We start from the raw sequence: 25395 nt of genomic DNA on the forward strand, positions 1-25395 counted from the left end.
CATCCTATTCTGAGAGATATTGTTGACTGAAGCAGCGCTAGAATGCTCTCATTTGTTTAAATGACTGTCAGTCATCAAGACCTGCACTGACTTGGCACTTTCATTTGCCAGCTACAATGCCTGTCATTTTAAGCGCCTCTGAAATTAGCAGGTTAAGGTGTAGGTAAGTTTTTGCTATAGGTATACAATGATAGTTACTAGTTTGATTTGAAAATGTGGCGTAAAACACTTAATGAATATAGTGAACAATACCCTGACAGACGGCTGAAGTCTCCACACAGGATGAAGTGGGCAGCTCTGCCTTGTGTTCCATTGAGTCCAGCTGTGCTGAAGCAGGAGAGGAACAGAGCTCAGACTCTGAATATTAAGTACAGGTTGCTTCTGTTCAGCTATCTAATGTTTTGTTCTGTGCATATTATTTTTACTTGTAAGTGTATGCTGTACATTTATGTAGTACACTTTTACATGCTACGTTTTCTTAGTTTATTTGAGACAAGTTTAAATATGTGTACTAGGATCTTTATCTTTACAAGGTATAGCTCCATTGTGACCGATCGTTATATCAATTACAATGTTGGCAACCATGGTTTTGTTGCATGTTGAATGTGATAAATTAGATGTTTCTCAATGGCATAAAAAGTCTGGTTTGTTTTAAAGCGTAAGAGTCGATTTCATCCATTATCTGCTTGAATTGAAAAATAAAAATTGAAAAAAAAACCCTGTAAATTCTTTCTAAAATAAACGTTGATATTAATCATCAATTTCGCAAAAAAAAAGTGTTTTCTGTGTATACTGTGTATTTTCTGTATATTCTGCGTTTTCAGCTAGCGCTGGTTAAGTCCCAACGCGGCCTTGTGTGCAGTGGGAAGCCTGTGGCTCTACTGCCGCCCCTCCTGGGATCTTAGGGCACAAAGTTAATAACTTGTTCAGCTTAAATTTACATATCAGAATATTTTGAAATATATTATTTAATAATTACTAATTTAGTTTGATTTACCGTGTGCTTTCGCTTTGCATTTATTTTTGGTTGTGTGTGTATATACTGTGTTTCTTTCTTTCTTACAGGAAGGGAAGTATTGAAACACGAGCAGCTGCTGTGGGCTTGCCTACTTAGCAGCTTGTTGCTGTTTTACTGCAGCTATCTAAGCTCCACTTTTACAAAGGCTTGTTCGCAAGCAGGCTATTTCTAGTCTCGTGTTTGTACTGACTAAGAAATTAGCCAGTGGCTTGTGCAGGTGGGCATCCCTGCTACTTGCTACATAACAGTAGCTAAGGGACCAAGTTTGCTGTTCTGGTGCAACCTACTGCTAGTCTTGTGTTTGTACTGACTAGTAGTTTAGCCAGTGGTTGACTTGTAGGTGGCCATCCCTGCTGACGTGCCACTAGCAGTAATTGCGTTTATCGCCCCACTTCTCGGTTGCGAATTCAACGTTATTGTTTTGGTACCGAGGGTTGGTTCCGAGTGTTGGTACCGAATAGCAGTACCAAGGACCTGTGTTGGCGTCGAGCGCCCCATGTCTGTATCAATTAGAACATAAGAACATAAAGTTTACAAATGAAAGGAGGCCATTTGGCCTATCTTGCTCGTTTTTGGTTGTTAGTAGCTTATTGATCCCAGAATCTCATAAAGCAACTTCTTGAAGGATCCCAGGGTGTCCCCTTCTACAACATTACTGGGGAGTTGGATCCAGACCCTCACAATTCTCCGTGTAAAAAAAGTGCTTCCTATTTTCTGTTTTGAATGCCCCTTTGTCTACTCTCCATTTGTGACCTCTGGTCCTTGTTTGTTTTTTCAGGTCGAAAAAGTCCCTTGGGTTGACATTGTCAATACCTTTTTAGTATTTTGAATACTTGTGGGTATCGAGCCTCTGTGTTGGTACCTAGTGAATTGGGTCGCTACCAAGGACCGGTACCGAGTGCAACTGGGTCAGTGCCAAATGTTGGTCCTCAGTCCTGTGTAGGTACCGAGGATTGGTACCAAGTGTACTCAATGTCAGTACCTAGTGTCAGTTCTGAGCACATAGTGTGCACACAGCACTGTTAAAATGTCTGGGGGGACGGAGAGCAGCGCTTGGAAGAGTAGAGCTGAGATATGTAGTTCATCGTCTTCTTCCTCTTCATCTTCCAAATCCCCTTCACCTTCCCTTCCTCCAAAAATGGAGAAGGAAGAAAAGCCACTACTCACGTTCGGCATATAAGACAGATGGCTCTGGGAGGTTGTGTCATGTTAGCAGGCAATTTTAACTGAGCTGCTACAAGAGCGCTCAGTGCAACCGGCAATACTGGATCCTCCAGGACCTACTCCCCGGCACCTTTGCAGGCAGTGGCTAGTGGGTTAGAGAGTGACTTAGTGTCTATCTGAGGAGGTTGACGATCAGGACGTGGGGTTCCCATCGGTTGATGCTGAATCGGACATCCTGGTTACGCAGCTTCCTCTGTCGTTGGAGCTTATGCCCTTAATGCAGCAAGCTACTGCGCCGTTAAAGGTTTCTTGGCCTAAAACAAGGGACCTGTCATTGCCAATGATTCTTGCACCATTTATCTCCCCAATTTAGGATTGCCAATTGTGTTCTTATTAATCCCGGTTCACTGCTGCAAACACCTGGCGACTTGGGAAACGGCGGCTGACACACTTCCTCCGAAATGTGTCCTGCCTAGCAGTCTTCCCCCCCCCACTGTGGATCCACAGCGAAGCCATCAGACCTATAGTGCTGGAGGACAATGCAGATCTGAATGGCTCCACTGCAGACCCGCAGGCGCCATATTAGCCACAGGGGTCACTGGTGTGCTGTTATTAGAGGCGCTTAATTTATGACAAGCAGCCCTCTATCAATCCTGCTGCCCCTCCAGTCTACTTGGGCTCACCCAGCTACAGCTGCTGCAGTTTGCTGTTCTGTATACTCACTGTACAGTGTTCAGAGCGGACAAGCTGGGTCTTATCAACTTTTTGGCAGTACAGGCCCTGCTGCAGCACTTGTTCAGCATTCCAACCAGTCCTTACTAGCCAAGGAATGCCCGAATAAGCAGTGTAGAGTGACGGAAGTCATCTTAAAGAAAGCATACGCAGCTAGCGCGTTTACCGCACACCTGGCTAAATACGTGTAGCTTACCAGGCTCAACTTATGGGGTCCCTCTCTGAGAACCATAGACCCTTGTCTCAGCAACTGGAAGAGCTGTGCCTAATTGCCAGGAATCTGCTATGGTTGTCCAAGCATAGCAGACAAGCAATAGGCAGAAACCTGGCAGCATTGGTGGCTGCACGCAGACAGCTCTGGCTCTCTCAAGCACTATTATGTGGACAGAACTAAAAGCTGGAGGCAGTCAGAACAATTTTTTGTCTGTTACAGAGCTAAGCCTGAGGGATAGGCTCTGACTAAACAGCATCTATCCAAATGGATAACAGGTGCAATACACACTACTTATGAAATGGCCAATCTGCCCCGTGCCCGAGAAGCTCACCGGCCGTTCCACTAGGGGTCAGACGACCTTCATGGGCTTTGTTCCAGGGTGCAGCGGTTTGGGCTTCTTCCCATACGTTTGCCAGGTTCTATCGGCTGAACATCATGGACCCGCAGAATCCTGGATTTGGCACGAAAATATTGAGGGTGGCTTCCCAATCCATCTTCACAATAGAACATTAGAGGCGAGTCCTTGTAATGTTTTTCAGTTACAGGAACACTGTTGTAGCACAAGAGTCTTTGCTTAGCTTGTAACTCAGTTTTGTATACCATGTCTTGTGACAGTTAGGTATACACATATACAGTAAGATGGGTCCTTACTGCTGGTAATTAATTCAGGCACAAGGCAGTTGGCTTGTCCTCTGCAGTTGTTATGTATGCTTTATGTCCTTGCAACAGCTTGGGTGTACTGACCCATTTTGTAATGGTTAATATTCCTATTTCAGGGAATCAGGATTATGATAATAACCCAATGTTTTAATAAATGTGTACACTGTCAATCTGAAGAATAATACAGTGATACAGCACATTAATGCAATACTCATTGTTTATGGTTCTAAGGTCTTTAAAACAGAACTATAAATGGAAAAAGACTAAATTTGAAGAGACCATTGAAATCGTAACTGTAGCTAAAACACAGATTTAAATGTCCATGAAAACCTAGGTTAACGTTGTGCTTGTTTTTAAACAAAATGCATTCGTGCAGCTTGCTCAGTCGTTCAGCCTCCTTTTGGTTTGAAAATAAACCTGTGCTTTGTTTAAAACTAAAATACTTGCTTTGAAATCTTCCTCACCTTTCTGAATACATTTGTTGGTACAGTAGTTTTGCCTTCTCCATGACCAGCACGTCACTTATGTCTGAGCGCCTATCTGGTTTCATTCCACGCATGATTGAGTGACTGCATACTTCTGGTTGAAAGAGGGGGTTTGGTTGACCGTCGGTTTATAAGTTTGGTGTTCGTAACTCTGGGGTTCTACTGTATACAATAGAAAGAAACAAAAGAAAAAACATTTTGTCTTTGCAGAATTTGGTAGAGTCTACTGTAAATATTGCGTGCATTTTGGTTGAAAAATAGTGGAAAAAAAAATGCAGAGAAACTTGAAAGGTTATACACAAGTCCTTTTAAAACTCTGGGGTTCACCAGTTACAAAACTGAAAGAGTGTCAACAAAAATCTGAATATCTGTGATGCAACTAACTAAAACACCTGTACATCAGGAGTTGAATTCAGCTTATAAAGACAGGCAGAAGCTATTTTTATATTTGAATAACTCCCAAGTATTGCTTGTTATAGTTGTACTCTTAGTATGTCACTTAAATGTACTAGCAAATGTGTTCCAAATTGCACAGAAAGAAATCCGCTCCTCACTAATTGATTGTATTCACTGTTAAATAAAACCAAAATCCTACAAGTTATATTCTACTTTTTTGTGTGTGTTTTGTGTGATGGGGAGGGGGCAAGTAAATTAAGAAGGACAAGTAGATTTTTCTAGCATTTTTGTCCCTTGGACAATACGTTTTTTTCAAGAATTGCACACCCCTACATTAAATACATTTCATTTGAACTCTTTGTCACACACTACACTGTGAATACAATAACTGCCTTGATTTTGGACCAATCTTTCTTTCTTTCTTTCTTTCTTTCTTTCTTTCTTTCTTTCTTTCTTTCTAGTAATTTAGTTAAGTTAGATACAGTACAGCAGAAGCAAAATACAAGTCACATGTAAATGTCATTGATTACAGTTCTTATTCCAGAGGACATGAAAGGTTATGTTAAAATAACATTTTTCCTTTACATGTTTGTATAATCTTTACACTAGTCAATGTTTTAAAACATAATCTTAATAGTTTTTCATCACATGTTGTTTTTAATCAAATTTATAATTTTTTAATCTTTATTTTTATTATTCCATCCTAGCCTTCTATATATGTTTAGGTTTGTATTTGACAATAGTCTTCCACGTACTGTGTGCTAAGTCTGTGATTTATGAGGACCCTCTGTGTCTGCACTGGTTTGAATATAAGGTAAGAGCTGAAGATACAGAATAATACATGATTCTAGTTCATAATGTTAGCTCTTGATTGCAGCAGGTCCTAACAGACAATCGTTAGGAAGCTTAAATGCACCGTGTGACGCAGGACAAGGGATCTATTCCATTGATTTAAATCCAGCCGCTCCAGTCATTCACACCAGCATTACTGTACCAAGGTGGTGATGGCTGTTGCCAAAGGGTGCTTGTCAGAGTAAGTTGTCATTGGGTTAGATTTTAAAAGCTATGTTAATAGTGCAAAACTGCAATACTTGTCAATATACCATAAGAAAATTCAATAGATTAGGAGGTGAAGTATCTTGATGTGTGGACAATGCAGTATACATCTGATACAGGTGGGAATTTTGACTACCTAGTGGTACTCAGATGCTAACAGACTAAAACTTATTATTAATGGGTTATTCATTTTTCCTTTTTTACTAATGAAAACCCGACCTTTACATTTTCCAGTTTGTAACCAGCATATTCTATCAAAAATGAATGTACAGTGTCAAACAAATAATTGTATTTTGAATACCTTAACGCATATGGATGATACAGTATTGAAAAGCAGGCTGTACGGTAAATCCACATCAGTATTTTTTTAATCTAGGCTTGTAGTCTTTTTGGTAGTAAGTTTGATAAATTATTTTTAAAATAAATGGCTAATGCTGAATATAGATTAGTGGGCCACATATACCCGTTTTTCAGTGCTGACCTGTAATTCTTTCATTTGGCTTTACTTACAGCATGTCTGTCCCCTGGCTACTCTATGCTGCTTGAACTTGGAGAAGTATGATTATCTCCATGAATATGTGTTTGGTAGTTACTGAAAAAAGCAGGGACCTGTGGGATTATTCATAAGAAAACAAAACATTTATCGGTTAACTCGAATAGCTTTTTCTTTGATACAGCTTAATAAATATTTAACCTGAAAGGTTTGAGTTTTAGTCATTCAGATTTTCATTCAAATAAAAAAAAAAAATATATATATATATATATATATATATATATATATATATATATATATATATATATATATATAATAACAAAAATGATAGCAAAAACGATAGCATCTCTTCATACATCATGACATCATTAGACAGTTAACATCAAGGTCAGTATTTTTCTTTTGCCTGGGAAGCATCTGGTTTCCTGCACTGTATTTCAAAGTTGACATACAGTAATGTGCAAAAGTTTTAGGTAGGTGTGAAAAAATGCTGTAAAGTAAGAATGCTTTCAAAAATAGACATGTTAATAGTTTATATTTATCAATTAACAAAATGCAAAGTGAGTGAACAGAAGAAAAATCTACATCAAATTCATATTTGGTGTGACCACCCTTTGCCTTCAAAACAATTCAAAATAATTCTTCTAGGTACACTTGCACACAGTTTTTGAAGGAACTCGGCAGGTAGGTTGGCCCAAACATCTTGGAGAACTAACCACAGTTCTTCTGTGGATTTAGGCAGCCTCAGTTGCTTCTCTCTCTTCATTTAATCCCAGACAGACTCGATGATGTTGAGATCAGGGCTCTGTGGGGGCTACACCATCACTTCCAGGACTCCTTGTTCTTCTGTATGCTGAAGATAGTTCTTAATGACTTTCGCTGTATGTTTGGGGTTGTTGTCATGCTGCAGAATAAATTTGGGGCCAATCAGATGCCTCCCTGATGGTATTGCATGATGGATAAGTATCTGCCTGTACTTCTCAGCATTGAGGAGACCATGAATTCTGACCAAATCCACAACTCCATTTGCAGAAAGGCAGCCCCAAACTTGCAAGGCACCTCCACCATGCTTCACTGTTGCCTGCAGACACTCATTCGTGTACCGCTCTCCAGCCCTTCGGCAAACAAACTGCCTTCTGCTACAGCCAAATATTTCAAATTTTGACTCATCAGTCCAGAGCACCTGATGCCATTTTTCTGCACCCCAGTTCCTGTGTTTTCGTGCATAGTTGAGTCGCTTGGCCTTGCTTCCACGTTGGAGGTATGGCTTTTTGGCCGCAAGTCTTCCGACCAGACTTCTCCGGACAGTAGATGGGTGTACCAGGGTGCCATTGTTTTTTGCCAAATCTGAGCTGATGGCATTGCTGGACAGCTTCCGATTGCAAAGGGAAGTAAGCATGATGTGTCTTTCATCTGCTGCAGTAAGTTTCCTTGGCCGATCACTGCGTCTACGGTCCTCAACATTGCCTGTTTCTTTGTGCTTCTTCACATCTGAAAACCCCTATCTGCCTTGAAATTTCTTCCTGGGAGAGACCTTGCTGATGCAGTATAACTACCTTGTGTCTTGTTGCTGTGCTTAGTCTTGCCATGGTTTATGACTTTTGACAGTAAACTGTCTTCAGCAACTTTACCTTGTTAGCTGAGTTTGGCTGTTCCTCACCCAGTTTTATTCCTCCTACACAGCTGTTTCTGTTTCAGTTAATGATTGTGTTTCAACCTACATATTGAATTGATGATCATTAGCACTTGTTTGGTAAAATTGTTTAATCATACACCTGACTATATGCCTACAAAACCCCTGACTTTGTGCAAGTGCACCTAGAAGAATTGATGCTGTTTTGAAGGCAAAGGGTGGTCACACCAAATATGGATTTGATGTAGATTTTTGAATAAATGAATAAAATGAAAAGCAACATGATCAACTATGGCTTGATTCACATGCATTTAAAAATTGATTCTACAGTCATGACTGTGATGTTGTCACGCGAATACATCGTGAAACAGCAAAAGGATGTCCTTTTGGCAAAACAACTTTAACGGCAGGGTCAATCGCTTTCTCACGATAAAAATAGCTGTAAAAACCATGTAAACCGGAGCAGGAATCATGCTTGTGGCTCACAAGGTTTCAGCAGTCAAGTTCCCTTTGTTCTGTCTTAATCTCACATAATCTCCAGCAGAAAGGCTGTACAAAACACACACACACACACACACACAATGTACATTTATGGACTACTAAAATTAGAAGCGATGCGGTTATACTCATACCTTCAAACGCCAACTGCAGTCATTACAAATGCATTTTAAACATCATCATCAATATCAAAAGTTTTATTCAAGCACATCGTATCAAACATCTGCACAGCCGAAACGCTGTATGAAAAACTACTTCACCATTGCTCCTTCAAAGCGCACTTGGTTTATAAAGACGACAAACGCACAACTCCTTGTGCACACTACCTAATGTATGTCAAAATGTAACTCTAATAACGTGTTGGACTCCAACCAGTCAGTTGAATTCTATATCCAGTCACTCTGATTTCCTTTCAGCAAGTCAGAACTGCAAGTAAAAGCACCTCTTTGAGACAAAGGTTACACCCAGGCATGGACAGTGTGTAACGAGAGCTCAGATACAAATGAAATGGCTCGTAGCAGATAAAACATGATAGACTCTCCATTGTCTGCATTGACAGTAACGGAATTTGTTGAACCCCAAAGGTGTGTTCACCCAATCCTTTTATTAATTATGTACACACAGCAGATATATTCAGTGACATTTCTGCAGGTAATATATATAGTGTGCAGCTTATTTTATGTTTAGTTTTTCATTAGCTTTCTGTAAAGTGGCTAACTTATCTGTTGTACATGTGTAGGCTTGTCTGCTGGGAAAACCTGTTGCAGTACTTTTTGTCCAAGCTATACTTAAAAAAAAAAACAAAAACGAAAAAACAAACAAAAAAACAAAACAAACAAAAAAAACAGGAATGGCAACGTACTGTGTATGTTAGCTGAACATATTTTTGAAAACAAAAACGAGTCAGCTTCTCATAGGAATTGAGTGTGGATAAATTTGGTTTATGCACAAAGCAGCAGTCTGTTCAGTGACAGTGGTTTTGGGTGTCCTGAACTGTAGACTGTCAAAGACCAGGCCACTTATCTACAGGTAATGATCACTGCAGGCAATAGAAATGATATTGTAAACCGAAAAGGTTTTTGTGGATGTTGACATTAACCATTTCATCCAGTTTTACTGGGTGTTGACACTAATCATCTTACTGTATCTTTAAAAAAAAAAAAAATATTCAAACTTCACACATTTGTGTGTAGTGGAAGATGCATACTGTAAAGGACTTGGCCACTAATTTCTTAAAGAATTGTTTTCAACTCCGTTGATTTTAGATTTGAAACTGTTCAATAAAAGCTTGACAGTTCTCTGTGAGAGATCCAGCTGTTCTGTTTACGCTAAACACATTACTTGTGTTGATTTGAGAGAGAAAAAAATATTCAATTTTCTTATTTGGGATAATAAACAATTAATTGAAAACACAAACAAAACCATAACATGCAGTAGCACTAACGTAGTCTGTGCAGTACTGTGTCTTACCACAAACGCCAAAACTAAACGCACAGGTCAGGCTGGCAGATCGCTTTCACTGATCCTGTGTACGGTATATTTTTTGTTTTGTTTTTAAACTGCTCTCGGTCTGAACTCCCACCCGGAACCGAGTGCTGCAGGTTTATATGCAGGTTATTTTAACAAAATAATTACAAACGCTTAAACAATAATTCAAAAAAAGTCAGCAGCCACATTCTCGCGAGATGTCTGGCAGATAAGAACTGCTACCATCGCATCTGCCAGACCTCATCCAAACCAAACAATAACAAAGAAAACATCGTATTTTTAATTAACACAACATCCATTCAAATCAACAATAACACCACAGTCGGCTCTTCACCGTCCTTTATATACAGTGGATACCCATTATAAAATAAATAAACAAATACATGTACAGGGCTTCTCGCCCTGTTAGAATCCCTCAAAAAAAAAAAAAGTAAAAGGGAGTGTGCATATATGCTATTCTGTTTTACCCCCATGAATTTAAAGTGAAATCGTTAAGTCGATTTTGTGTCGTCTTGAAGACGGCACTGAAGTGCGAGTTGTGTTGCTAAAGTAAGATGCAGCGATGCATCCCAGCTACAGCTCTGTATTTAGTCTGGAAGCGCTTGGTGGTTTAGCGTATAGCAACAATGCAAAACCAGTAACTCCAGTTTAATTGATTAACTCCGAAAGCAAAACTGATGAATTTATGTTTGTGATTTTTATTCATTCATTCAGAATCCAGTAGTATGTACCCTAGCTGCTTATTGCAGTGAGGTAGTGTGATGGGCGATGGGCTTGTAATTAGGGATGGGAAATTTTAAACCTGCAAACTCTAAAGAAGTTAGAAAAACGTTGAATAATATGCTAGTAAATCGGTCACTTGACAAATTTCACCAAACTTTTTTTTTTGGTATTCATTTTAGTAATGTATCATCATATACAGCCAGTCCATTGTGTATCTGGTGTCACAGTAAGGGCGGATATTATAAAAAAGGAAGGGGTTTGGCAATTGCCTCCCAAGTAGCAACAAAAAGATTGACAATGGGGTGTTTTTTATTCTTGGTTGATCTGGCGCTTCATCGGTGCACTCTGTTTTTCATTGCTGTAGTGGGTGTGGTATGGTATCAACTCCACTGAGTAATACAGTTAATGACAAGTGTTTTTCTGAAGTTTTATTATATATTTTTAATAAAATGGCATGTATAAACAAAGGAACAAAGCGAAGACACGGTATTTTGAGGAACCAGACGAGAACCGCGGTATGTAAATTATGCCAAACAGAATTTCCATACCACAAAAAGCACGTTCAATGCTTCACCATTTGAAATAAAAACATTCAGAAATTACTGTGGATGGAGTTACTGAATGCAGTAAAAAGCAAACCTCCATAATAAACAGAACGCTCCAGGTGGCGACTGACATTTAGCCCATTACATCCATGTGAACACGTGTAGGACAAGTTTTTTTTTTTTTTTGTTCCCCCCCCAATATTAATTCAAAGAACGTGTACATGTAAATGAATTATGTATAGGCTTTAATTTACCAGAACAATTATTATTATTATTATTATTATTATTGGTTTTGTTTTATTCTTTGATATGAAAATATAATGGGGGAAAAAAGGTTTAGTTTAGTGTATTCACTTTGTGCCCACAGGGACAGCACAGGTACATCTCAGCAGTGCAGCACTAATACAAAGAGAGACATTTACTAAGATAAAAATAATTATACAAGTGCTTTTAAAAAGACCAAATTCCCATTTGGCTTTTTACATTTTTTTTTAAATATATATAGATTCTGTTGGTTTAAGTATTACATGTAGGATAGCTGCTATAAGATCGTTATCTTTATTAAAAATATGCACGGATGAATCTACCGGTTAACCAACTAGTGCCCATTTAACCAATCCAAAATTAATCGAACGACAGTACTAATTTCAGTTTCTAATTTTACATTTATTTTTATTTATTTTTAATTTGTAGTAAAGTCTTTCCAATGTTAAGATATTATTTGCTTATTTAGGGGTTCTTTGCTTGGACAATACTAACCAGAGCTGTCAGTATACATCATAGTGTAATATAAATAGTGTGTGTAGACATGGTTTAAACACTGACACCTGCATGGCATTTAAACATCCATAAAAATGTACCAAAAGCACATTCCTAGGTCTGCTGAAGGTGTGTCTCTTGTCTGTCAGTTTTGGACACAGTGGGCCAGACAGTAGATGGACTTGCTGCATACAAAACTTCTGATGTTTCAATAGTGCTGTGGCAAGTGTCACATTTGTCTGCAGTAACCCCCATATATTTTTGGTTGCTTTTTTTTCTGCTGAGATTAAATTGTTGAGTTTACTGTGGGACAGGGGGCAGGGTCTTTTGATGTTTTAGGGTCTCGTGAGACAAGAAACTATGCTGCTTTCTGGACATTGGAATCCCACAGCTTCACTTACTCCTGCTCCTAGACTGCTCTTCAGTCATAGATTGAGATTAAATGTCTGACTTGTTTTTTTTTGTTTTTTTTTTACCAAAAAAGTTGTCCAAAACCAAGTGTCGAAACATTAAAAAATAAATAATTAAAGAATGCTGCTAAATACGAGTTACAGGCATGATAGTGAGGTCTGTGAGTTTATTTTCCTCCTTTTTCACTGCAGTTTCTGAAATTCTATAAACTGAATTGTTTGGGAGGGGCGGCAGGGGCAGGAGATCCTACCCACACAACCCTCTCTTGCACATTTACAATAAACTAACATCAACACAAGTAAAACAAGCTAAGCTACGGTATGTTTATTAAAATATTTACGGTAAGTCTTTTATACGATGGAACCTCAATCAAGCCAAAAACCTGGATATATACAGTATGTCAGCACAGCTTGCTGGGAGACATTGAGCTACTGTAGTCTTCTTTCTACTTGGCTGGTACACCTTTAAACTGGTCTGCCATGATGTCATCACTGACGGAACCACCTCTGGTGCTATGACAACAATGCGTCATTCATTTGAAGTTTCTATTTAAAAACATCAATCCACTGTGTTGCACTTAGTTTGGCATGAAGATACAGAGCTACAGTATACTGGCAATACAATATAATAATCTGAACAAATACAGCAGTTGCTTTAATCTGCCCATTTCTTTGGCACCTAATCGTGTCTGTAATTAGAGTTCTGCTTTTGGGGTTATTAGTAAATTGATAGGGAAATGGATAATGGGGTTTAAACCGGTTCATTTACGATTATCAAATAAACAGTTTCATGCTGAATCAGTTTTTTATTTCTATTTATTAGAAATTAAATGCCTTTTTTGAATCCTACATTCTACTCATTTCAAGGAACCTGACCGTTTCCCAGTGTTGTTTTTGAGGAAATGTTAAACCTCAATATAAAATGTTAATCCAGGGGTAGAAATCTACAAATACTGAGTGATGCCAAAATGTTTTTCCAGTGTGCCATGGTTGTTTAAAAGGAAAGTTTATTGTTTAAATGGCCTGTTCCTGTTTTTGCTACAGTAATTTCTCAGAATTGTAGGGTCCCAGGTATAGGAAGCTGCCTTTTAACGCTTGCAGAGAGAGAGAGAGAGAGAGAGAGAGAGAGAGAGAGAGAGAGAGAGAGAGATCTTATCCTCACAGTGGAGTTGAAACAACAGTGTTAGAAACAATTGGAATGGAACTTATGCTTCCTTGTTACATCTCTTTTGGATTTACTGTAAACGGTTTTGGAATTGGGTAAATATGTGTCTTGAATTCTACAGTGTAAAGGTAAAGCTCTTTTGATTTATTTATTTTTCACCCTGTGCCTTCCAATTTCCTTGAAAGTGGTTAAATACAGTACAAAGAAAGGCACCACAGTTTGAAAGGTGTATTGATATGTCATGGAACTCAACTGTTACACAATTTACAGTGAACACTGTCGGGAAATCGGAGTTATGCTTTCTAGGGTACTTGCTATTAGCTGTAATTATTACTGTACTTCTTAGTTTGGAACTTGGATGGTCTTTTTAGAGACAGCGTTGACTGCAAAATTTAGTTTGCTTCTTGAATTTTTAGGAAACCTTTCTTGGGAAAGACCTAATGTGAGCATGTGTGGTGTGTTTTTTTTTTTTTTGTTGTTTTTAACCCTCTGCATTGGGAGGGCGGAAGTTCATTTCCCATCTGTGTCTGTCAGAATGGAACCCAGACGTATCTAACTGGTGTGGTATGGCGATACTAGTGGTGTTTTGTATTTGGTTAGTGGTGTAGCTTTCATTGTATTGTTGAGGTAGGGGAAAGGGGGAGGTTAGAAACTTGTAACTGGGACAAAACATGCTTGCATTGCTTCTTGATTTGATGTGATGTAGTCATAACTACTGTAGCAATGAACTACCATACATCACCATAGTTGATTCAAGCCTTACCTACTGTAGCAGCTGATTCTGTAATATTAAGAGCCACCCATATACTGAAGCTGATATTTTTAATGATACTATACTGTACTTATTTATTTTTGTAATGTACAGTATGCCTTGTTGGCTGATAAATTTCAGAACTGTGAAATACAATACCATGATCTAATCTGCAGTACAATCACATTTTTTAAAAATCAGTTTCTTTGTAGAATAGAAGCCAGCATTTAAAGTTTGACAAACAAAATTGGATTAATGTTATTGCCCAACCCTGCAGTGACAGTTGAAAGGCTCACACCCTTCTTTGGGTTGTTGTTTTACTGTGTTATGTGAGTCAGTAAAGATCTGTACAGCACATTTTGTATTTTAAAATATAGCACTATTACTCGCTGTGCTTCATAAAGATTAATATTCTACTGTAAGCACCTGTGCTGTAATTCAGTACAGTTAGTTCAACACCCATTTTTTTTTAAATTTCAGTAATGAAGCTACTGAAGCAGTTTTTGTTTTTTGTTTTGTATTTCAGTTTTGTAATGAAATAAGATGATGTTTCTTTTTAAAAGAACACAGTGTTGGTCTGGTACTATATATGTGTTCAATTCCAAAACAGTTAGTCTTTAAACTCTGCATTGTTTTTACACTGGGCTGTTGGAAGGGTTTGTTGTAGGTATTTGGTTTTGTGTTACAGTGGCCTTTTAACCTCTTCTACTCTAACCTAGGACAAAGCATGTCAGTATAATTATTCTTCCTGCTTGGAAGATCCTTTTAGTTTTGGCTTCTGTATTTGGGAAATTTTATAAAACAAGCCACTTGTGTTCAAGAGTCAGCAGTGCGATTTTTATGGGTTTCATTTTATTGCTCCCTGACCGGAAAGTAATTGAACACCACGTGTAAAGAAATTTCAAGCATGCTTTTACAGTATGAAGCACAAATGAATATGTTGTTAGACGTTCGCCTGTTAAGACCGATTTTAAAGAGATCAATACTATACTCTGTTCATAGCTGTGGTTCATTGTCTCCCAACGTAAAAACAAACAAATTAAAAATAAAAAAACTTGGATTGTAGCAGCTTTTCAAGGAAAAATCTACTGGGAGAAGGAGTTAAAATAAACATATCCTGCAGTGTGTTTTATCATTTTATTTAACATATGATACAATAAAAAATGGTCAGGCTCTTTATTTACAGTTGATAGAACAATTGCTGTAGATCATTTTGTGGCAGTAGTACCTGTCTTGTTTTAATAATGTATATGAATTCAGTTATAATTTTGGATAAAGCAGAGTTTGTTGATACCACAGCTGGCAGTAGTCTGGTGATGAAACTAAAGCCCAAAGTCTTTTCCTAACATGAGAATAATTAGAACAGCTGTTCTGTGTTTTAATAAACAGGCATGTGTAGGTGCTGGAAGGAGTTACTTCCAAGGCATTTTACACGGTTGTCACAGGTTGAACTTTCCTATCTGAGTCTGGGGAGTTGTGTATTTGCGTGAAATGTTACTGACCAGTATATGCAAATCTAGCTATGTCATAGTCAAGTACAAGCACGATCTCCTGTTTGTGATGCAACATAAGATCAGTGCTGATTTACTAGATATATTTATCACATGTTTAAATATTTTTTCAGCATTCCCATGCATCCATAGTTTTGCTTCTGAAGAATGACATGCACAGAATTTTAGATTTTTCTTGTTGTCTGTTTGCATTCCTTTAAAAGTAGATTCAGCTGCAGGGACACCCCACCCCACCTCCTTAAAACCTGTTTGCCACATTATCATTCTAAGTCAAACAAACATGCACCTGCTGGTCCCAACAGCTGGATGGCTTTGAAGGAAAGCCAAATATATCAGGAAGCAAAGGGGAGAAGCAGCAGCATTCATGCTTGTTCTTGTAATGACAGAATGTAAAAGAAATTACCTGTATATTACAATGGGTTAAAAAAATAACATCTTTCTGAAATGTACAGTACCTACAGTTACTGTATGTACAAACTGTCCTATAGTATTTTACATATATTGTACATGGCTTTAAAATGGATTTAAAGTATAGAAGTGTGAACTTCAAAAACACTCAATAAGGTAAAGTACACATGATTAGTTTTTGCGTTGGTGTGAATTGAAGTACATGGATACGGTTCAGTTCATTTGCAGGCAGATGCGAAACATCCAAAACAGCATGATTCACACATGACAGTCAAGAAAATGAAACCTTTAAATGGACACCGTGTTAAAGCATTTAATGGGCATTCACATTTTCAGATTTCCTTTATATTTATGCGTGTGTGTGTGTGTGTGTGTGTCACATTTCTAATGGTAACCTTTGTTTTCAGCCCTTTGAGCTATTTTTATTTATTTTGTTGACGAAAGCCATACTCGTGTTTTAATATGCTGGAAAATTAAATTTGATCTATATGTGGCATAGTATTTGTATCATTTGAAAGGACATAAAATAGTGTCAATCATGGGGTTTGTTTTATTGATTTTTAACTGGAGATTAATGTTTACAGTGTTTTTTTGTTTGTTTAGTTTTTTTTGGTTTAGCAGACACACCTTGAACATGTATGTAGGTTGTAACAGAATGGTCATCTTTGTATTGGAAATTACACATAGTTGTGTTATGTTGTTCATAATGAACAGTACACAATTTAACTGGAATACTTAAATTAAGAGATTAAACAATGTCACCTAGTCAACAGTCACAAAGGACAGTGAGTCTTCAAAAATTGTAAAGGATATCTACTGCATTAGGCTGTTTCAGAGAACTTGTGAATCCTCAGCAACCCACTGACCTGCCCGGTGGTGGCGACTACGTATGTTGTCTGACGTGAACCTGCCTACTGTACCAGTTCAGCAGTGTGTGCTGGAAAAAGCCTTGTCAGAGCATGGGTGAAGTAAGAGCGCAGTGGTGGTCTTACGTGACAATTTCTTTGTCAGCTTTGTCAGCTCTTTTTGTCACTTAAAACAGTTTTTTGTATTTAATTTCCATTGTTTTTTCACTAGAAGGCTGATTTAAAATGCAATGGAAAGTAGGATTGTAGACCTCTATGTGTACCCTATATCTTTATTTAACCAGAAATGGGCTTTTATTCTTTGTAACAGTACATCGCCATTTTACTTATGTCCCAGAACAAGAAACTTCCTGTCAAAAAACTAAACCATGGAATATCTTTGAGTAAACTCTACTTTACAGAGTGAGTCGACTTGCAAAACCCTAAGGCTTCTACAGTAGTATTACAAAAATAAAAGTTACTGTTTCTGTTACAATATACGAATAAAACTAAATAAAGAGGTTAATCTATTAACATAACAATCACACTGCTGGTATATTGCTTAGCATTACATTTCTGCTATAGACTACGATAAACAATTGAGAAATCTATTATTCTCATTAGATGTTAGTGGTTGTTTGTTTGGAGTATTTATTGATAAATCTATTATTATCATTACACGTTGTAGTTAATATTTTGTTTGTTTTGTTTGGAGCATGTACTGAAGCGAGGTACTGCATAGCTTTACACTTGACCGTGTGATCACTCCTCGGCTCGGCTATAGATCAGTGGCTCATTCATAACAAGCAACAAGGGTAACCGAATGTTCTGACATTGACCGAAGTGTGCACATGTATTTTCAGAGTTATGAAAAAATTAACCATGCATGCTCTAATAAAAGTCCAAATAACTCGGAAATTACTTTAGTTTTAATTTAGTTATTTCCACAAAGGCACTCCTCATTAACGACTTCTACAAGCCTACCAAAGTTGGTATTTAATCTTGGTTGTATTTTTTGTTATTTGAGTGCAAAAAATTGTCTGAATAAGTTGTAAAAACTCATTTTTATTAAATTCTCCATGACACGAACACCAAGCATGCCAAATGGCGTCACGATCGGTTTTGAAACGGCTGAGAAAACATACCCCTCAAAATCGGGTTTTAACAAGAAACTGTCAGCCACTGTTACTATAGTGGCTATCGCCTCTCTAATACAGTAGTTAATGTGACGACATCTCAACTCAAAAACAACATGATTATTGACACTGGGGAGTTTTGTGCTGAACAATACAAATACGGTAGACATTTTAGTAAGATTATTAATTTTCTAATTCTCGTACACAGTTTAAGTGTTGCCTGCAATCTGATCTGATTGAACAGCAGGTGACTTAAATCTAGATGTCAATCAGGGATATAGATGCCAGCATGTACTTGCTGTATGTCGGTAGCACTAATGTACAGACTTGTGATTAAACTTTAAACTATTATTTGGCTATTGAATAACAGAATCTGGGGGATGTTTGGCTGTGCCTGTCAAAGTTTGGTAAAAAAAAAATAAAAAAAATAAATAAAACCACGTTTAATTAAGTTGCATTCTAGAAATGTAATTAAATAAGTTGGCTGACCAATGTTCAAAAAACGTTTTTTACCCCGCATTTTTCTCCCCAATTTTGTATGCCCAATTATTATCTGTATCTTCAGCACACTGCTCGCAAACCCCCCGGCTGACTCGGGAAATGGTGGCTGGAGCACGCGTCCTCCGAAACGTGCTCCTGCCAGTCCGTCATTTTTCTCACTGCAAATCCACAGAGAGGCCATCAGACCTATAGTGCTGGAGGACAAACACAGATTTGACAGCTCCACTGCAGAAACACAGGCTCCCTATCGGCCCTAGGGGATGCTGGTGTGTGATGAACCTAAGCTCTCCCTACTCAGGCGGCGCTCGGCCAATTGTGGACTTCCTCCCCAGGAACCCCCAGTCACGGTCGGCTATGACATAGCCTGGATTCAAACCTGCGATCTCCAGGCTATAGGGCGCATCCTGCACTTCATCCTGCACTTTTACTGGATGCACCACTTGGGAGCCCCAAACACTTTTAAAGGATTTCATTATTTGGTTGTATTTGGTTTATCAAAACAATATCAGTCAACAAGTAATGAACACACAGTATTACAGTTTATTTATTTTTTTACAACAGCTATTCATGTGCTTTGTTAAATTACAGATTTTAATTACTTCACTCCCTTGACATTCCTGGGACCTGTAGACATGGACTAAGTGGATCAAATAGAGGGATTTAAGTTTTGGGGCTAATTGTTTAGTGCCTGTTACAAGAAGTCAAGGTATTTGTCAAAGGATGGTTTTAGATAAAATGGTCTTTGGGAACAAAGGGCCTGCAACTTACCTGTCACATACTCCAATCCGTGAGGGATAAGCCTAAGGGTCTGGTGGTGTACAAGTCAATATCTGTGGAGTAGAACTCCAGGGGTTTTCTTCCCATATTGGGTGTGACATGATTCGTAGGTTCATTCGTCTGATTTTATAGTATACTAATGTAATACTGTATGCTGCTGCCACTATTTCAACTCCTCTCATAAACTATTTGAGATGGCAACAACTTCTTTTCAGGCTGCCTAGTTAACTATTCAGCGCCCCGTATATATACTATTTTAACAGTTAAAATAAGCTTTATTTTAAATGTAGTGCTAGGTGCTACAGAGAATGCTTTTCACGTTTTTGTCGTCAGACATTGCTGAGCTTAGTTATCACTGTGAAACCAGCTGCTACGAGACTTTTGGGTGGCAATGCTTGGTGCTGATAGGTTAAAACACTAAGAGCCAGCCCCCCACATGGCAATGCTAATTAGTTGAAACAGTTAATTCATGCCAATATTACAGGCAGTGCAGATGAACCATGCTCACTGTCACTGCTCACATGTTAAGAAGAGAACAGTTGTGAGCTTGGCAGCACTCCCACTTCCTGCATCCTTGGTCACCAAAATAAATAAAAACGGATGCGCCACTAGGGCGGGTTAGTATCTAACCCTGCAATTCCTCCAAACGAGATTTCAGTATTTCAACTCCATATTGATCACTCGGCATTTATTACATTTTTACAGTCATGTCAGGGGCATAATGGCCCTGAATATCAGCTTCCCGACTGTCGGGAGGGGTTTTGTGGCGAGGCTTTCACTTTTACTTTCTGACTGTTTTTCATGTTCCGAGCAAAAATCAAAAACGGCCAGGAAAGATGAGAATAGTCGCGACACCTCAATTTTGACACTAAGAAATGTTATGCAAATAAACTGGGTACCTAAGTAACATACATTTATTTAACATTTAACAAATAACACAACATTTTGATACTTAATTTATTTATTAAAGAAAGTTATGCAACACCCAATGCCCCCATGTGCAAAAGTAATAACCCCCTTAGACTCAGTAACTTGTTACGCCACCGTTAGCAGCAATAACTGTAACCAAATGCTTCCTGTAGTTATTGATCAGTCTCTCACAGTGCCATGGAGGAATTTTGGTCCTCTCCTTCATGCAGATCTGCTTCAACTCGGTGACATTTGTGGGTTTTTGAGCATAAACTGCTCGTTTTCAGGTCCTGCCACAGCATCTCAATGAGATTTAGGTGTGGACTTTGACTAGGCCATTCCAAAACTTTAAATTTCTTGTTCTTCAATCATTCTGATGTAGACTTGCTTCTGTGTTTCGGATCATTGTCTTGCTGCATGACCCAGCTGCACTTCAGCTTCAGCTCACGGACGGATGGTCTGACATTCTCCTGTAGAATTCATGGTTCCTTCAATGATGGCAAGTTTTCCAGGTCCTGATGCAGCAAAGCATCCCCCAAATCATGACACTACCATCATCATGCTTGACCGTTGATATGAGGTTCTTACTGTGGAATGCAGTGTTTGGTTATCGCCAGACATAACTGGGCCTATGTTGGCCAAAAAGTTCCACTTTTGACTCATCTGTCCATAGAGCATTGTTGCAGAACTCTTAAGGATCATCCAGGTGCTTTTTGGCAAACTTGAGACGAGCACTCATGTTCCTCTTAGTGAGCAGTGATTTCCACTTTGCTACTCTGCCATGAATCTCGTTTTTGCCCAGTGTCTTTCTGATGGTGGAGTCATGAACACTGACCTTAGCCGAGGCGAGAGAGGTCTGCAGATCCCTGGATGTTGTTCTAGGGTTCTTTGTGACTTCCTGGACGATTTTATGCCTTGCTCTTGGAGAGATTTTGGCAGGACGTCCACTCCTGGGAAGATTCACTACTGTCCCAAACTTTCTCCATTTAGACAATATGGCTCTGACTGTGGTTTGGTGGAGCCCCAGAGTCTTAGAAATGGCTTTGTAACCCTTTCCAGACGGATAGGCATTGACAACCTTTTTTCCCAGGAGGTCTTCAGGAATTTATTTTGATCGTGGCATGATGTGCCTCTAGAACCTATGTGCTGACAACTTCACACTGATGGTAATGGCCAAAGTTAGTCAGATTTATATTGGGCAGGGCTGGCCCAAATCAGGCCTGATTTGTTAACCAAAGTATTCAAACAGCTGACCCTAATTATCCCTTTAAGTGGGTTGAGTTAACTAGGGGGGCAATAACTTTTTCACATCTGAAGATTGCATGTTTGATAACCTTGCACACCAAACAAATGAAATAAGCACCAAACTGGTGTCATTTTTTCTCTCAGACTCCCTCTATGTACTACTACAATCCACAAAAAGATCTGACCAAATTCAATGTGTAAAATGTGCAAAAATTCAGAAAATCAGACAGGGGGCAAATACTTTTTGATGGCACTGTATGTATGTATATGTGTGTGTGTGTATGTGTGTGTAATATATATATATATATATATATATATATATATTATATATATATATATATAATATATATCTATATATATATATATATATTTAATCATTTAATGAGCTCTTTATTTTATTTCTTTGTCTTGATATACTTGCTTTATGATGATCTATTAAATCTGTCTTTCTCCATATCTCCTGAAATACATCTGTTTTGTTTTACTCCGACTTACTACCTTTCAATCCCACCTGTCCATTGATTGAATTCCACCATCTTTATGTAAATTGAACTCAGCCACTGACTCATTGTGTGACCGTGAGCAAGTCGCTTAACCTTGTGCTCAGTCTTTCAGGTGAGACTTTCTTGTAAGTGGCTCTGCAGCTGATGCATAGTTCACACACCCTAGTCTCGTATCTTGTAAAGCACTGTGTGATGGTGGTCCACTATGAAAGGTGCTATATAAAAATTATTATATTTTCTACTGCTTAATCTGAGTTAAATAAAAGATTTTGGTGAGAATTTAACTTGTACAACATAACAGTGTGATATTCTCTCTTACTTACATTGCTTCTAATGATGGTCTGATGCTCCCTCTTATCCTTTTATTTTTTGGGAGAAATAAAAAAAAAAAGTCTCTCCTGACCGCCTGCCAAGCTCACATTCAATAAATAGTTTTTCTTACTGTGTAACTTTAACCACGGTGCAGACCTTGAGTCAAGCCAATATGTTTGTATAGGAAGAATTTATTGTGAATTAAATGTGTTAGTAAACTGTATATCACAATAGCAATAATTCTAGCTAACTACATATACAGATGTGCTTAATACATGCATTATTTTGTGCAATATTAGTTTATCATACATAAACTCAAGGTTAACGGCTATTTACGGCAATATGATCATATAAGGACAAAAACAGCTTTTACATTTGCATGTTCTTACATTTTTGGGATGTACAGTAATTTTGGGTGAAATACTATAATTTTGAGGCTCCCATACGATATTTTCATTGTTCAGATCTGGCAGCACTGGTACCATGCTCCTTCTATTATGTAGTATCTGTTGGAAGTAGCCCTGGCCAGCTTCTTTATCATCTGAGATCTGGTGGAAGTAGCCCTGGCCAGCTTCTTTATCATCTGAGATCCGGTGGAAGTAGCCCTGGCCAGCTTCTTTATCATCTGAGATCTGGTGGAAATAGCCCAGAACAACTTCTTTATCCAGATAGGAAAAAATAAGCATACAGTAAGAGAAGTTTGGTTTTTTAAAATAAAATAAATAAATAAAATATAAATAAATAAAATATATTGTGACACCATTAAACGTTTCAGATTATTGCCATTTGATTTAAAAGGGCTTTATATTGAAGTTGTTTTACAAGCAAGGTTATAAAAAGTACTGAAGCTACTACCCTTTGTGTTAAAAAATGACCCTTTGCAATAAATAAATAATAATAATTTGCAAAGCACAGAAAGATATTTATTTGTCCTTTAGACTTGTTATGTTCATGACTGGTCATCAGATAGCTGATTTTCTTTAGCCTAGATTTTTCTGTCCCTTTGTCAATAAGATGCAATTCATTGTACACAATCTTTAATTAGCATCTATAGAACCACATTCTACTGGCGAGAGCCTTGCTCTGTCCCTGTGGAATTCGGATTGAGATCTTCTTCTTCTTCATAGTTAAATAGCGCGTCGCATCCCCTAAGAGGACAGTGTGCGTGTATCATCAATTAAGCGGTTTTGAAATCAATGTAAGATTATCCCAGTAATCATCAATTGTGAAACATACATTTTAATATGTTTCTTTGTTTGCTACACGTCGGTCCTAAAATGTTGAAGTATGTTTGTGTGGTTATATGTTTAACAGAGCTCTAGAGGCGCTACAAATCATGAAGACATCGAAACTCGTGATATTGAAAAAATGTACTGTACTAAACATTTTGACAATATCTTTTTTATATTATTAACCTGAAGTGTTGGTATTTTAACTCGGTTCATAGACGAAGGATCAGAATTGCTGAAGCTACTGTTCTGTAGGAAATCTTGTATACAGTATATTTTATGTACGTTTTGTAATATCTGTGCTGTGAAAAAATGTTTAGCAAATACAAGGCTAGTACACAGCTCCTGCTTATGGAATGTGTGTGCTGCTTTTTTTTTTTTTTTTTGTGTAGCACTATATCAGATTTATTTATTTTGTATTACATTTTTGTGGTTGCCAAATGAGGCAGACTTGCACTTGTATGATATCAATGGTCACGCAAGGCCAAATTGTAACTTGGGTAGAATTATTTAAATAGACCCTTACTTCTTTTAATATCAATTGCATTTGGAAGCAGAATTAAAAATATATGAAAATGGGAGTGCTTGGGTGGAGGTAAGGTTGGTTTGGTTTGAGGAGCTGACAATAAGAAGGTGTATTCTTTAGGGGGGCTACAAGCCAGGGCAGGTTATATACAGCACTCAAGTGTCATCATAATGTTTTAGTTTAATTTACAAGGAAGATAATAACCTGTTTTCTGATCTCCTGCAGTACAGTAGTTATAGTACATTGTAGGGTGCAGGTTGTTTTTTATACCTTATTTTTGTATTTCTTTTTCGTAATTAATTTTTACAAGGGTATTCCCTTTTAAAAGGATACCATCTCATTTGCAATGGTGTTCTTGATTAACCTCTGCAACAACTGTATTGTTCCTGTAATAAACAGAACACTCATGGTTACAGTAGGTCAGCAATGTGATCAAAATGTATTGCTGCCCTGTACAGCACCTGTGGAGATTTCTGGTTGTGACGGAGATACAGTAGAAAGGGGTCTAGATTTAGGAAAGTAGTGTAAAATAAGTTGTAATACACAGTGATGAGAATAATGACATGCACCACAATTTAGAAATTCTACATAAATCGCTAGCAAGCTTTTCTCTCATCACTATTTTGAACTAGAAGGGTGTTGAACTTGTGCCCTTGCCTAAGTATCCAGATAAATCATTCTTTCATTCCAGCATGAGGCCAACACCTCATTGCTAATGTGTAGGAATTTTCAAAGGGTTGTCAATATCTGTTGTAGGCTAATCTTCAAATAAATCCATTTACTCATGTGTTTTATCTTGTCTGATTTTTCATTGTTTATGAATGAGCTAAATTGTCGGACAACCTTCATTGTTTTAAAAGGTGTTTAGGAATGTAACAAAGTGCCCGCCCCTGTGTATATTATCTGTTATGTGTTGCGTGTGGTGTGTTTAAATGTTGGTGTATAGACATTGGTACACGGGATATAAACGGGTCTGTGTAACACGAGTGTTTAAAAATGTATATGTGTATTTAGGCACGAGGATTGCACAGCACTTCACGTGCAAGTAAAATGTAGTAATATGTGAGCACGGGGAATTGCACTTTATTAATTCACGTGCTGGGATTCAAGTGAATAATTAATTGGTAATTGAATCCCAGCACAATAGTATATATAGATGCACGTTGTCACATACTGGCGGTTGGGTGTTCGGTGAGCGGAGAACGGGATTGGAGACGGAGGAAATAAGCAGCCGTAGTAATAATAATAATAATAAGAGGAGAAAGTATCCGCTCACAGTGTCTGTCCGTGCACCGTTGTGTTA

At 38.0% G+C, this 25395-nt stretch overlaps 1 protein-coding gene across 2 annotated transcripts in view; it reads left to right on the forward strand.

Annotated features, from left to right (window-relative positions):
- The window catches only part of LOC121327843 (T-lymphoma invasion and metastasis-inducing protein 1-like), a 108874-nt gene that overhangs the window by 26021 nt on the left and 57458 nt on the right, over positions 1 to 25395 (forward strand). Inside the window, exon 1 of one of the 2 annotated variants that reach the window (XM_041272098.1) lies at positions 13432 to 13567. The exons of the other annotated variant lie outside the window; for it this stretch is intronic. The gene's annotated coding sequence lies outside the window, so the exon portion shown is untranslated. Of the gene's footprint in view, positions 1 to 13431; positions 13568 to 25395 lie in introns of those variants that run through there. 2 annotated transcript variants of the gene reach the window in all.

This window comes from Polyodon spathula, chromosome 15 (assembly GCF_017654505.1).
Source record: "Polyodon spathula isolate WHYD16114869_AA chromosome 15, ASM1765450v1, whole genome shotgun sequence".
NCBI lineage: Eukaryota > Metazoa > Chordata > Actinopteri > Acipenseriformes > Polyodontidae > Polyodon > Polyodon spathula.